This window comes from Mustela lutreola, chromosome 5 (assembly GCF_030435805.1).
Source record: "Mustela lutreola isolate mMusLut2 chromosome 5, mMusLut2.pri, whole genome shotgun sequence".
NCBI classification, from domain to species: domain Eukaryota; kingdom Metazoa; phylum Chordata; class Mammalia; order Carnivora; family Mustelidae; genus Mustela; species Mustela lutreola.
In genome coordinates this window covers 72,504,578-72,518,639 of record NC_081294.1, presented here as the reverse complement: position 1 = coordinate 72,518,639, position 14,062 = coordinate 72,504,578, and positions in this window count along the sequence as shown.

Below are 14,062 nucleotides of genomic sequence, written 5' to 3'. Positions count from 1 at the left end.
TTTTATTTATTTGACAGTGAGAGAGATCACAAGCAGGCAGAGAGGCAGGCAGAGAGGAGGAAGCAGGTTCCCCGCTGAGCAGAGAGTCCGATGTGGGACTCAATCCCAGGACCTGAGATCATGACCTGAGCTGAAGGCAGAGGCCCTAGCCCACTGAACCAATCAGGTGCTCCATAAATCTTATTTTTAAAAAAGATTTTATTTAGGGGTGCCTGGGTGGATCAGTGGGTTAAGCCTCTGCCTTCAGCTCAGGTCATGATCTCAGGGTCCTGGGATCGAGCCCCATAGGCTCTCTGTTCATCAGGTAGCCTGCTTCCCCCTCTCTCTCTGCCTGCCTTTCCACCTACTTGTGATCTCTCTCTCTCAAATTAATAAACAAAATCTTAAAAAAGAATTTATTTGAGAGAGAACGTACACAGTGGGGGGAGGGAGAGAGGAAGAGGGAGAGAGAGGATCTCCCGCAGACTCCCTGCTGAGCAGGGAGCCCAATGTGGGGCTCAACTCCTGGATCCTGGCATCATAACCTGAGCTAAAGGCAGATGCTTAACTGACTGAGCCACCCAGGTGCCCCTAAAAAAACATAAAAAAAAAAAAAAAAGCTGCCCAAGTCTTAACAATGGCACCTGTGCTTCTGGGTTATAAATATGTATATAATTCAGACAGGTGTAGATTATAATTTTTGAGTGAATTTGATCTCAGAGTTTTGTATCTTGCTTTTTACCTCACAAATCATAAATATTTTCCATATCATTAATATCCCTTAAAAAACATTTAATAGCTACTTTATTTAGCTATTTTCCTATTGATTATTTAGGTGGTTTCCAATTCTTGGTTCAGTTTGTTGGGTTACAGGAGGCAGAGGAGGCATACGTAGGACTGGATGGCACAAATGACACCCACGCTTGAGTCTTCCAGTACCAGTGTCGCCAACTTAGGTGTGCTGTGTGCTCCCTTCTCTCAGTGTCACATCCTGGGTAGACGAGGCTCTCTGCACCAAATATGGAAATTAGTGGCATAGGAGATTACCCTTTGGTTCAGTTTCTGTACCATACCTGAAAGGAATGCTTTGAAACTGGTGAGGCAAACACAAACAGACATTTTGAGTTTGTGCAGGCAGGAATGTCTTGACTGGAGTTTTGATTTTAGATGTGATCTCATGAGGGAGAGTGCAGCCTCCTTAGAATGTGTGCAGGGGTTGGCCATCTATAGCTTGCCCCAGAATGTAAGCTAGAGAAAGGAAGACTGGCTCTGACTCATCTCTGGCCCCATATTCAGCCCTACCTGGCTCCTACTAGGCCCCTTGAAATTGTTCACTGATGTGGTTGTGAAATTAGGGAAGAAGGAAATCAAGACAAATGACACTCAGCACCGGCTCACATCGTTGGCATAGGGTCTAATAATGCTACTGAGATTGGGAACCCAGAACTGCACGCAGTGGGGGAGAACCAAGATGTGGTGTGTCTGCTTTGTCCAAACAGCCCATGGCCTATCCATGTTATCACAAAAGGCAGTGGTTCCTTCTCTCTTACTTTTTCTCTCTCTTCTTTTATGGTTAAATATATCTCCACTGTGTGTTTATGTGTGTGTGTGTGTACCATATTTTCTTCACCCATCCCAACGATGGACATCTAGGTTGTTTCTTTGTCTTGGTCACCATGAGAAAAACTGCAGCAAATCTAGGGTGCAGATATCTCCTCAAGCTGGTGATCTCATTTTTTTCAGATACATAACTGAAGTGGAACTGCTAGATTGCATGATAGTTCTTTTTTATTTTTATTTTTATTATTTATTTATTTATATTTCAAAAGATTTTATTTATCCATTTGAGAGAGAGACAGTGAGAGAGAGCATGAGCGAGGAGAAGGGGAGAGGGAGAAGCAGACTCCCCACGGAGCTGGGAGCCCGATGCGGGACTTGATCCTGGGACTCCGGTATCATGACCCAAGCCGAAGGTAGTTGTCCAACCAACTGAGCCACACAGGTGTCCCTCTTTTTTTTTTTTTTTTTTTTTTAAAGATTTTATTTATTTATTTGACAGAGATCACAAGTAGGCAGGCAGGCAGAGAGAGAGAGGGGAGGAACAGGCTCCCTGCTGAGCAGAAAGCCTGATGTGGGACTCGATCCCAGGACCTGAAATCATGACCTGAGCTGAAGGCAGAGGCTAACCTACTGAGCCACCCAGGTGCCCGGTAATTATTCTTTTAAGTCTTTTAAGGGGCCTCCACACTGTTCCCCACAGTAGCCGCTCCAGTCTACATTCCTACATTCCTCCTTGCTCTGTCCCAAGCTATTTTCATAGTATTGTGTATAGGATTAATTACACCACATTTTATTTATTTGTTTGTTAGAGAGTGTGTGAGCACAGGCAGACAGAGTGGTAGGCAGAGGCAGAGGGAGAAGCAGGCTTCCTGCCGAGCAAGGAGCCCGATGTGGGACTCGGTCTCAGGACTCTGGGATCATGACCTGAGCCGAAGGCAGCCGCTTAACCAACTGAGCCAACCAGGCGTCCCACCACACCATATTTTAATATTTAATTCCCTGTTTGTTTCTCTCATTACATGGAATGACTTGAAGGAAAAAATACCTATTATGTTTCTAATAGTGCTTGGCATATAAGGTTCTTAATAAATGAAAGTTCTTTCGAGGTGCTGGGGTGGCTCAGTCGGTTAAGCGTTTGCCTTCGGCTCAGGTCATGATCGCATGGTCCTGGGATCCAGTCCAGCATCCAGCTCCTTGCTCAGCGGGGAGGCTACTTCTCTCTCTGCTACTCTTTGTGCTCATGTACTCTTTGTCTCTCAGGAAAAAAAGAAAAAATCTTAAGAAAAAAAACAAAAAACAACCACCAAAAAACGTTCTTTTGAAATCTTAAGATTCTTTTTTTTTTTTTTTTTTTTTTGAAATCTTAAGATTCTTAAGGAATCTCCACAGTGGGGCGCCTGGGTGGCTCAGTGGGTTAAAGCCTCTGCCTTCAGCTCAGGTCATGATCCCAGGGTCCTGGGATCGAGCTTTCTGCTCGAGGAGGAGCCTGCTTCCCTTCCTCTCTCTCTGCCTGCCTCTCTGCCTACTTGTGACCTCTGTCTGTGAAATAAATAAATAAAATCTTAAAAAAAAAAAAAAAAAAAAAAAGGAATCTCCACACTGTTCTCCAAAGTGGCTGCACCAACTTGCATTCCCACCAACAGTATAAGAGGGTTCCCCTTTCTCCACATCCTCTCCAACACATGTTGTTTCCTGTCTTGCTAATTTTGGCCATTCTAACTGGTGTAAGGTGGTATCTCAATGTGGTTTTAATTTGAATCTCCTTGATGGCTAGTGATGATGAACATTTTTTTCATGTGTCTGATAGCCATTTGTATGTCTTCATTGGAAAAGTGTCTGTTCAGGTGTTTTGCTTTTAACCCAATGCTCTGGTAAAGGCAGAATGAGGACACCTGAGAGAGAAACTTGGCCCCTAAACCCTGCCTAGGTCCTAGCTCAGGCATGCTAATTGCCCTGAGCTCTCTGGGGTTCTGGGTCCCACTGCCTCTAGGCAAAAGTTCTTGGGAACAGCCAGGGCAGTGTGGGAGGGATCTCATTGCAGGGAAAGGATGAGGATAGAGAACTGGGAATGGGGTTGGAGGTTCCAAGGAAGCCCCAAATGTCACCTAGCAGATGCCTGGATGATTTGGGGGTAAACCCAGCTGGTAAGCTGCATGCCTCAAGGGATCTGGGAAGGTAGTCCCAGTGATGTGGTTTTGGAACATAGGTGAGGTTCAGTGGGGTGAGGTCCAGAGCCAAGGATGACCTAGAAAAAAATTCATGGGACGTCTTTGGTGCAAAAAGGTGGTTTTATTAAAGCATGGGGACAGGACCCATCAGCAGAAAGTGCTGCTCCACCAGCTTTGTGAGAGGTGGCTAATTATATACTATGGGGGAGGTAAGGAAAAGGGAAAGGCTTTAACCCACTGAGCCACCCAGGCGCCCCAGTGTGGAGATTCCTTAAGAAATTAAAAATAGAGCTTCCCTATGATCCTGCAATTGCACTACTGGGTTTTTACCCCAAAGATACAGATGTAGTGAAAAGAAGGGCCATCTGTACCCCAGTGTTTATAGCAGCAATGGCCACGGTCGCCAAACTGTGGAAAGAACCAACATGCCCTTCAACGGATGAATGGATAAGGAAGTCCATATACGCTATGGAGTATTATGCCTCCATCAGAAAGGACGAATACCCAACTTTTGTATCAACATGGACGGGGCTGGAAGAGATTATGCTGAGTGAAGCAGAGACAGTCAATTATCATATGGTTTCACTTATTTACAGAGCAAAACAAGTAACATGGAGGACATGGGGAGATGGAGAGGAGAAGGGAGTTGAGGGAAATTGGAAGGGGAGATGAACCATGAGAGACTATGGAGTCTGAAAAACAACCTGAAGAAACAGGTTTTTGAAGGGGCGGGGGTTGGGAGGTTGGGGGAGTCAGGTGGTGGGCATTATGGAGGGGACATATTGCATGGAGCACTGGGTGTGCTGCAAAAAATGAATTCTGTTACGCTGAGAAGAAATTAAAAAAAAAAAAAAAAGCAAAACACCTGGACTCCTCTCAGTTGGGATTTGTGTCGCCCCCTGGGGATAACAGTAGGTCAAGACAGGCACGGTCTCTGTGGCGCCCATTGCCAGGCAGAGAAGAAACAAATTAAGAAATCCCAGTGGAGTATTTTATGCCCCAAACTGGATTTCACTTTTGTTTCTTCATGGTAGAGGTGATTTAGACTTACTACAATAGCAGCAGACACTTCGTGAGGGCTTCTGATGAGCCAGGCACCAGCCCAATAGCATAGTCATTATTATTATCCCCATTTCACAGATTAGGAAACAGAAGCCTACAGACTTAAGTGACCTGCCTGAGGTCATAAAGCTGATAAGAGAGAGCTGGGATTTGAGCTCAGGTAAGGTCTGACTCCAAACACCCCATTCTTCATCTCTAGTTGCTTAAGTTAGAGAAAAAGAGCTACAGAAAAGAAGAAAAGGTATCCAAAGTTTCTGGTCCCTTAGGCCCTAACTGTTAAGGTATATTCTCTTTTCATTTGAAGTTGCTTTTATGGGATGCCTGGGTGTCTCAGTGGGTTAAAGCCTCTGGCTTCAGTTCAGGTCATGATCCCAGGGTCTTGTGATTGAGCCCAGCCTCGGGCTCTCTGCTCAGCAGGGAGCCTGCCTCTCTCTCTCTGCCTGCCTCTCTGCCTACTTCTGATCTCTGTCAATAAATAAATAAAATCTTTTAAAAAACCTATTTAAAAAATTGTGCTTTTATTATGAATATAACATAATATGCTATAGGAAAATGCATTAAGCAAATGTACAGCTTAATGAATCATTGCAAAGCAAATGCTTGCGTAACTAATTGCCCAGACAGAAACACAGAACTTTGCCAGCCCCCAAGCTACCCCTTCTCATCACAGTCCTCTTCTTGTCTCCATAGGGAGCTATTATTTTGACCTTCCAGGCAATTACTACCTTGCTGTTCTTTTTAGATTTATCTCCTAAGTACATATGTCTGAACACTGTGATTTGGGCAGTTTTGGGCTTTTATATAAATTGAAGCCTACAGTATGCATTGTATATATTCTTTTGTGATTGATTTCTTTCCTTCTACATCATGATGGTGAGATTCATCAAGTTAGTGCACTTGTCTTCATACTATACTATGTATTTTTCTGGTTTACTATCGATGGATAGTGGAGATATTTCTAGTAGCAGACTATTACGGATGACATGGTTAGCAACATTTTTTTTTAAGATTTTATTTATCTATTTGACAGAGAGAAATCACAAGTAGATGGAGAGGCAGGCAGAGAGAAAGAGAGGGAAGCAGACTCCCTGCTGAGCAGAGAGCCCGATGCGGGACTCGATCCCAGGACCCTGAGATCATGACCTGAGTCGAAGGCAGCGCCTTAACCCACTGAGCCACCCAGGCGCCCCGGTTAGCAACATTCTTATACATAGATATGTCCTTCGTTACTTGCAAGAACGTTTGCATTTCTGATAGTATGTACCTGGGAGTTGACTTGCACGTTGAACACGTTCAATTTGAATAGCAAATGCCAATTTTCTCAAGTGATTGAACCAATTTATGCTCCTTCTAGCAGTGCGTGAGACTTTCTGTCGCTCTACATCCTTGCTAGCCCTTGGCGTTGTTAGTGTCCTTAATTTTAACTATTTTGGTGGATCTGTAGAGGTATCTCATTGTAGTTTGACTGCATTTCTCTGATAATTAGCCTTTTTCTTTTAAAAGATTTTATTTATTTATTTGAGAGGAGAGAGAGGAAGTGAGAGGGGAATGTAGGGGCAGAGGGAGAGGGAGAGGCAAACCGCCTGCTGAGGAGGAATCTCAATGAGGGGCTCGATCCCAGGACCCCAAGGTTGCGACCTGAGGCAAAGGCAGATGCTTACACCAACTGAGTCACCTAGGTGCCCCTGATAATTAGTCTTATTAATCATTTTTTCCATTTTTTATTGGAATGTTCTATTTGTGAAGGACTTATTCAAGTATCTTGCTTGTTTTTCTATCGAATTATCTTGTTTTTTTTTTCTTTCTTCTTTTTTTTTAAAAAAAGATTTTATTTATTTATGACAGAGAGAGACAGCAAAGGAGGGAGCACAAGCAGGGGAAGTGGGAGAGGGAGAAGCAGGTTCCCTGCTGAGCAGAGAGCCCGATGCAGGACTCGATCCCAGGACCCTGGGATCATAACCTGATCTGAAGGCAGATGTTTAATGAGTGAGCCACCCAGATGCCCCTCTCAGTCTTTTTCTTACTGTTTTTTGAGCATTCTCTATTCTGGATATGAGCCCTTAGTTGGTTACTCAAATCCATTTTTTCACTCTATGTCTGGGTTGCCTTGGCACTCTATTGAGGGTGTCTTGATGAATGTAAGTTCTCAAAGTTTTTTGTGGAAATTAGAGCTGTTTTATCTGTATACTTTACATGCATAAATGCACAGATTTTAAATGTTCAGTTTAATCAGTTTTGACCTTTATATGTATGTGTGACTGCCACCTCAGATATCATAAACAGTATTTCCATCACCCCAGAGAGTTCCCTAGTACCTCTTTCCAGACTCTTCTTTACCCATCTTCCAAAGGTAACCACTTTCTGATTCCTATCAGCACAGATTAGTTCTACTTGTTCTAGAATTTCCTATAGATGGAATGAAAAGTGTGCATTCTCTTGTATCTGACTTCTTTTGGTCAACATCGTGCTTTTTTTGTTTGTTTGTGTTTAGATTCACCAAAGCTATTGCATTATCAGCAGTTTTTTTTTTTTTTTTTTTTTTGCTTTTTTTTTTGGTTTTTTTGAGAGAGAGAGAACAAGCAGGGGGAAGAGCAGAAGGAGAGGGAGAGAGAGAACCTTAAGCAGGCTCTCTGCCCAGTGTGGTGCCCAACTAGGGGCTCAATCTCATGACCCTGAGATCATGACCTGAGCTGAAATTGAGAGTCAGACACTTAGCCAACTGAGCCACCCAGGTGCCCAGGCAGTTCATTACTTTTTATTGCTGAGTAGTATTTATTGAGTGAATAGATCCCAATTTGTTTATTCATTCTATCAATGGACATTTGTATTGTTTCTAGATAATATACACATAAATCTCTCTCTGCATTTAATATATATTATACAAATATTAAATATATTAATGTTGCTTTTTAATTACTTAATGATATTTAATAATATATTAAATATAGAGTATGAATGTATATGTTAAATTCTAATTTTGAGATAATTATAGGTTAATATGCAACTGTAAGAAATAATATAGAAATCCCGTGTATTCTTTACCTAATTTCCCTCAGTGACATTTTGCAAAGCTGTAGTACAATATCACAACTAGGATATGACCTCGATGATGTCAAAATACAGAGCAAGGACTCTACTTGTTCCCCTTTTGTAGGCATGCCCATTTCTCTTGCACTCTGAAAGTCTCCTTAATCCTTGGCAACCACTAATCTGTTCTCCATTTCTTATTACTTTATCCTTCAAGAGTGTTGTATAAGTGAAATCACATAGTATATAACCTTTTGGGTTTTTTTTTTTTTTTTTTTTCTTCACTCAGTATCATCCTTTGGAGATCTACTCAGGTCTTCCCTTCCTTCCTTCCCTCCCACCCTCTCTCCCCTCTTCCTTCCTTCCTTTTTCTTTCTTTCTTTCATAGAATTTAGTGATTCATCAGTTGAATGTAACAGCCAGTGCTCATTACATCCCATGCCCTCATTAATGCCTGTCACCCAATTATCCCATCCCCCACTCACCGCCCCTCCAGCCACTCTGACTTTGTTTCCTAGAGTTCAGTATCTCTACGGTTTGCCTCCCTCACTGTTTTCACCTTATTTCACTTTTCTTTTCCTTTCCCTATGTTCATCTGTTTTGTTTCTTAAATTCCATATACGAGTGAAATCATATGGTATTTGTCTTTCTCTAACTGACTTATTTCGCTTAGTATAGTACCCTTTAGTTCCACCCATGTTGCAAATGGCAAGATTTCATTCTTTTTGATGGCCAAGTTATCTATCTATCTATCTGTCTGTCTAGATCTATATCTAGATATATATCTATCTCCTACATCTTCTTTATTCATTCATCTGTTGATAGACATCTGCCATCTGGGCTCTTTCCATAGTTTGGCTGTTGTGGACATTGCTGCTATAAATATAGGGCTGCAGGTGCCCCTTCGGATCACTATGTTTGTATCCTTTGGATAGATACCTAGTAGTACAATTGTTGGGTTATAGGGTAGTTTTATTTTTATTTTTCCGAGGAACCTCCATACAGTTTTCCAGAGTGGCTGCTCCAGTTTGCATTCCTACCAGCAGTGTAAGATGGTCCCCCTTTCTCCACATCCTCTCCAACATCTGTCGCTTCCTGACTTGTTAATTTTAGCCATTCTGACTGATGGTGAGGTGGTATCTCATTGTGGTTTTGATTTGTATTTCCCTGATGCTAAGTGATGTTGAGCACTTTCCCCATGTGTCTGTTTGCCATCTGGAGGTCTTCTTTGCACAAATGTCAGTTCATGTTTCCTGTTCATTTCTTGACTGGGTTTTGTTCTGTTCTGTTTTGTTTTGATCACCCAGGTTCTTTCAAGCATTCAGAGTTCTTTGTTTTTTTATTGCTGAGTTGTATTGCATGTTATGGATGTATCACACACTCTTTAACAATTCACCTATTCAAGGATGTCTGGGTTATTTCCGGTTTTTGACTATTATGAGTAAAGCTGCTATAAACATTTGTGAGCAGGTTTTTGCATGAATATAGGTTTTCATTTCTGTGGAATAAATGCCTAGGACTGCAATTGCTGCATTATATGGTACTTGCGTATTTAAAGTGCTAAAAGGCTTTCCAGAGTGACTGTCCTCTATTTAATATTCTTACCAGCAACATGAGTGACCCCGTTTCTCTGCATCCTCACCAACATTTGGTATTGTCACTGTTTTTTACTTTAGCCATTCTCATAGGTGTCATATCTTATTATGGTTTTAATTAGAATTTACTTAATAGATAATGATGTTGAATATCTTTTCATGTACTTGTCGTTTGTGTACCTTTTCGGTGAAATGTCTCTTAGTGTCTTTTGCCCATGTTGTGAGTGGATTATTTACTTTTTGCTGTTTTTTTATTCTGTTGGTTTTTAAAAAAAAATTTTATTATGGTAAAACATAAAATTTATAATTTTAACCATTTTAAGTATACAATTCAGTGGCATTAATTACATTGACACTGTTGTGCAACCATCACCACTAATTGTTTCTAAAACTTTTTCATCATCCCAACAGAAACTCTGTGGTCATTAAGCAATTACTGCCCTCGTGCATCCCCCACCTCTCCCCACCACCCCTGGTAGGCTCTAATCTACTTAATGCCTCCATGAATTTGCCTATTCTGGATATTTCACACAAATGGAATCATGCACTCTTTGTTCTTTTGTGTCTGACTTTTTTCACTTAGCGTTACGTATTCCTGTTGTAGCCCATATCAGAACTTCATTCCTTTTTATGGATGAGTAATATTCCATTTTATGTCTATACCACATTTATTTAATTTACTCATTTGGTGGTGGACACTTAGCTTTATTCCACCTTGTAGCTGTTTTGGATATTGCTATAATTAATATGGACATACAAATATCTATTCAAATCCTTGCTTTCAGTTCTTTCGGTATAGACCTAGGAGTGAAATTGCTGTGTCATATGGTAATGTTCTATTTAGCTTTTTGAGGAACTGCCAAACTACCACAGCACCTCTACCATTTGTACATTTCCATTACCAGTGTATGAGGGTTCCAACTCCACATCTTTGTGAACACTCATTATTTTCACTTACTTATTCATTTGTTTATACCCTAATAGATATGAAGTGGTATCTTATTGTGGTTGCCATTTGCATTTCTGTCATGACTAAGAATGTTGAATATCTTTTCATGAACTGATTGGCTGTTTGTATATTTCCAGAGAAGTGTCTATTCAAATTCTTTGTCCATTTTTTGATAAGGTTTTTTGTCTTTTTGCTGGAGCTTTAGGTATTCTTTATATATTTCAGATCTTGATTCCTTATCAGATACATGATTTGCAAATATCTTCTCCTGTTGTGTAGAGTGTTTTTTCACTTTCTTTATCTGTCCCTTGATGCAAAAAGGTTTTCAATTTTGATAAGGTTCAAGTTATCTGTTTTTCCTTTTCTTGCTTTTGCTTTTTTAAAAAAAATATTTATTTATTTGAGAGAGAGAGCACAAGGTAGTGGTAGGGGGAAAGGCAGAGGGAGAGTGGGAAGTAGGCTCCCTGCTGAGCAAGGAGCCAAATGAGGGGCTCGATCCCAGGACCCTGAGATCATGACCTGAGCTGAAGGCAGATGCTTAACTGACTGAGTCACCCAGGAAACCCTTAAAGAATTTACTTTATGATGAAGGATACTTGGAAGGCAGGGAGGCAGGGACAAGAGGCCACCCTCCACCAACCCTAAGAGGACACCATCCTTAAAAGGATCTTACACTGCTCTGGAAGGAGCCCTCCACCTTTTCCCATATAATATGTAACAAATCTGCTTGGATGACAGACGCTGGGAGGGTTAATCAGATTAAGACAGCCTGCCAACAAGCCCATAAATACCCCTAAACTTAGAAACTCTGGTGGAAACCCTTTCGGGTACCCTCCCTCCTTGGGAGCTTTGTACTATCTCTTTGCTGCCCACCACTGTCTGGTCTACCTCCTCATTTTTCGAAGTGGTGTGACCAGGAACCACGGGCACTGACAGAAAAAAATCCTGCAACATTTTAAATTCCAGTATAGTTAACATATAGGGTTATATTAGTTTCAGGTGTACAATATAGTGAATCATCACTTTCATACTTCACAAGTGCTTGACAAACACACTCTTTAATCCCCATCACCAAGTTTACCCATTCCATTCTCTTTTATGGCTGCATAATATTTCATTGTATATATATATATATATGTCACATCTTCTTTATCTATTCATCTATCAATGGACACTTGGGCACTTCCAAAATTTGGACGTTGTCAATAATGCTGCTATGAACACTGGGGTGCACATATCCCTTTGAATTGGTGTTTTTGCATTTTATTTTAATTCCAGTATAGTTAATATACAGTGTTACATTAGTTTCAGTTGTACAGTATGGTGATTCCACAATTCCATACATCGCCCTGTGCTCATCATGACAAGTACACTTCTTAATCCCCATCACCTATTTCACCCACCCCTCCATCTACTTTTGCTCTGGTGACCATCAGTTTGTTCTCTATAGTTAAGAGTCTATTTCTTGTCTTGTCTTGTCTCTCTCTCTCTTTTCCCTCTTTGCTTATTTGTTGAAATCATATGGTGTTTCTCTTTCTTTGATTAATTTCAAAGAAATTAGCAAATGGCAAGATTTTATTCTTTTTAAAGACAATAATATTCCATTATATATATAACACATATATATAATATGTGATATATATGTGTGTTTATGTAGATATATATGTATGTATGATAATATATATGTATATATAATATGTGATATATATGTGTGTATGTAGATATATATGTATGTATGATAATATATATGTATGTATATACATATTATATATATATATATATATATATATATATATATAAAACTTTTTTCAATTCATTTTATGGACATGGGCTGTTACCATAATTTGGCTGTTGCAAATAATGCTGCTATAAACATTGGGGTGCCTGTATCCCTTTATATTAGTGTTTTGTATATACCCAGTAGTGTGATTACTGGATCATAGGATAGTTCTATTTTTTGGTAGTTCTATTTTTAACTATTTTTGTAGTTCTATTTTTACCTTTTGGAGGAAATTTTGGAAAACATACTGTTTTCCAGAGTGGCTGCACCAGTTTGCATTCCCACCAACAGTGTGAAAGCGTTCTTTTTTCTCCACATCTTCACCAACATCTGTTATTTTTTGTGTTTTTGATTTTAGCCTTTCTAACAGGGGTGAGGTCATATCTCAGTGTACTCTTTTTTTTGTTGTTTGTTTAAATAGTAACTTTTGGTGTTATCTTTTGTTTTTTTTTTTTATTTCCTTTTAAAGTAAACTATACTTTAAAAGGGGCTCAAACTCAGATCAAGAGTTGCATACTGTGCCAAATGAACCAGCCAGATGCCCCCTTTTGTAGATTTTATTTGCATTTCCCTGATGATGAGTGATGTTGAGCATCTTTTCAGTGTCTTGGCCACCTGGATGTCTTTGGAGAATGTCTGTTAATGTCTTCTGCCCAGTTTTAAATTGAATTATTTGTTCTTTGGGTTTTGAATTTTATAAGTTCTTTATATATTTAGACACTAATCCTTTAATCGATTTATCGTTTGCAAATATATTCTCCCATTCCATAGGTTGCCTTTTAGTTTTACTGATGTTTTTCTTTGCTGTGCAGAAGCTTTTTATTTTGATGTAATCTCAATAGTTTACTTTTGCTTTCGTTTCCCTTGCCTCAACTGACATATCTAGAAAAATATTGCTACAGCTTGTGTCAGAGAAATTAGTGCCTATGCTCTCTTCTAGGATTTTTATGGTTTCAGGTCTCACACTTAGGTCTTTAATCCATTTTGAATTTATTTATGGGGGGGTAAAAGAAAATGGTCCAGTTTCATTCTTTTGCATGTTGCTGTCCAGTGTTCCCAACACCATTTGTGTCAGAGTCTTTTCCCTATTTGAGATTCTTTTCCGCTTTCTAGAAGATTAACTAACCCTATAATTGTGATTTATATATGGGTTTTCTATTCTGTTCTATTGATCCATGTGTCTGCTTTTGTGCCAGTACTGTACTGTTTTGATCACTACCACTTTGTAATATAACTTGAAGTCTGGACTTGGAATACTGCCAGCTTTGCTTTTCTTTTTCAAAATTGCTTTGCTATTCAGGGTCTTTTGTGGTTCCATATAAATTTCAATACATTTTTGTTCCATTTCTGTGAAAATGCTGTTGGTATTTTGATAGGGATTTGATATTTGATATTGTTGGTATTTGATAGGGATTACATCAAATGAGTAGATTGCTTTGGGTAGTATAAACATTTTCACAATATGTGTTTTCCAATCCAGGAGCATGGAATTTCTTTCCATTTCTTTGTGTTGTCTTCAATTTTTTTTCATTAGTGTTTTATAATTTTCAGAGTTCATGTCTTTCACTTCTTTGGTTAGGTTTATTCCTAGGTATCTTATTATTTTGGGGTAGTTATAAATGGGATTGTTTTCCTAAGTTCTCTCTTTGCTGCTTCATTATTAATGTATAGAAATACAATAGATTTCCACACATTGACTTTGTATCCTCTGACCTTCTTGAATTAATTTTTCAGTTCTAGTAATTTTTTGGTGGAATCCTTAAGGTTTTCTATTTATAATATCATGTCATCTACAAATAGTGAAAGTTTTACTTCTTCCTTACTGAGTTGGATACTTTTTTTTTTTTTTAAGATTATTTATTTATTTATTTGATAGGGAGAGAGAGATCACAAGTAGGAGAGAGGCAGGCAGATGGAGAGGGAGGAAGCAGGCTCCCTGCAG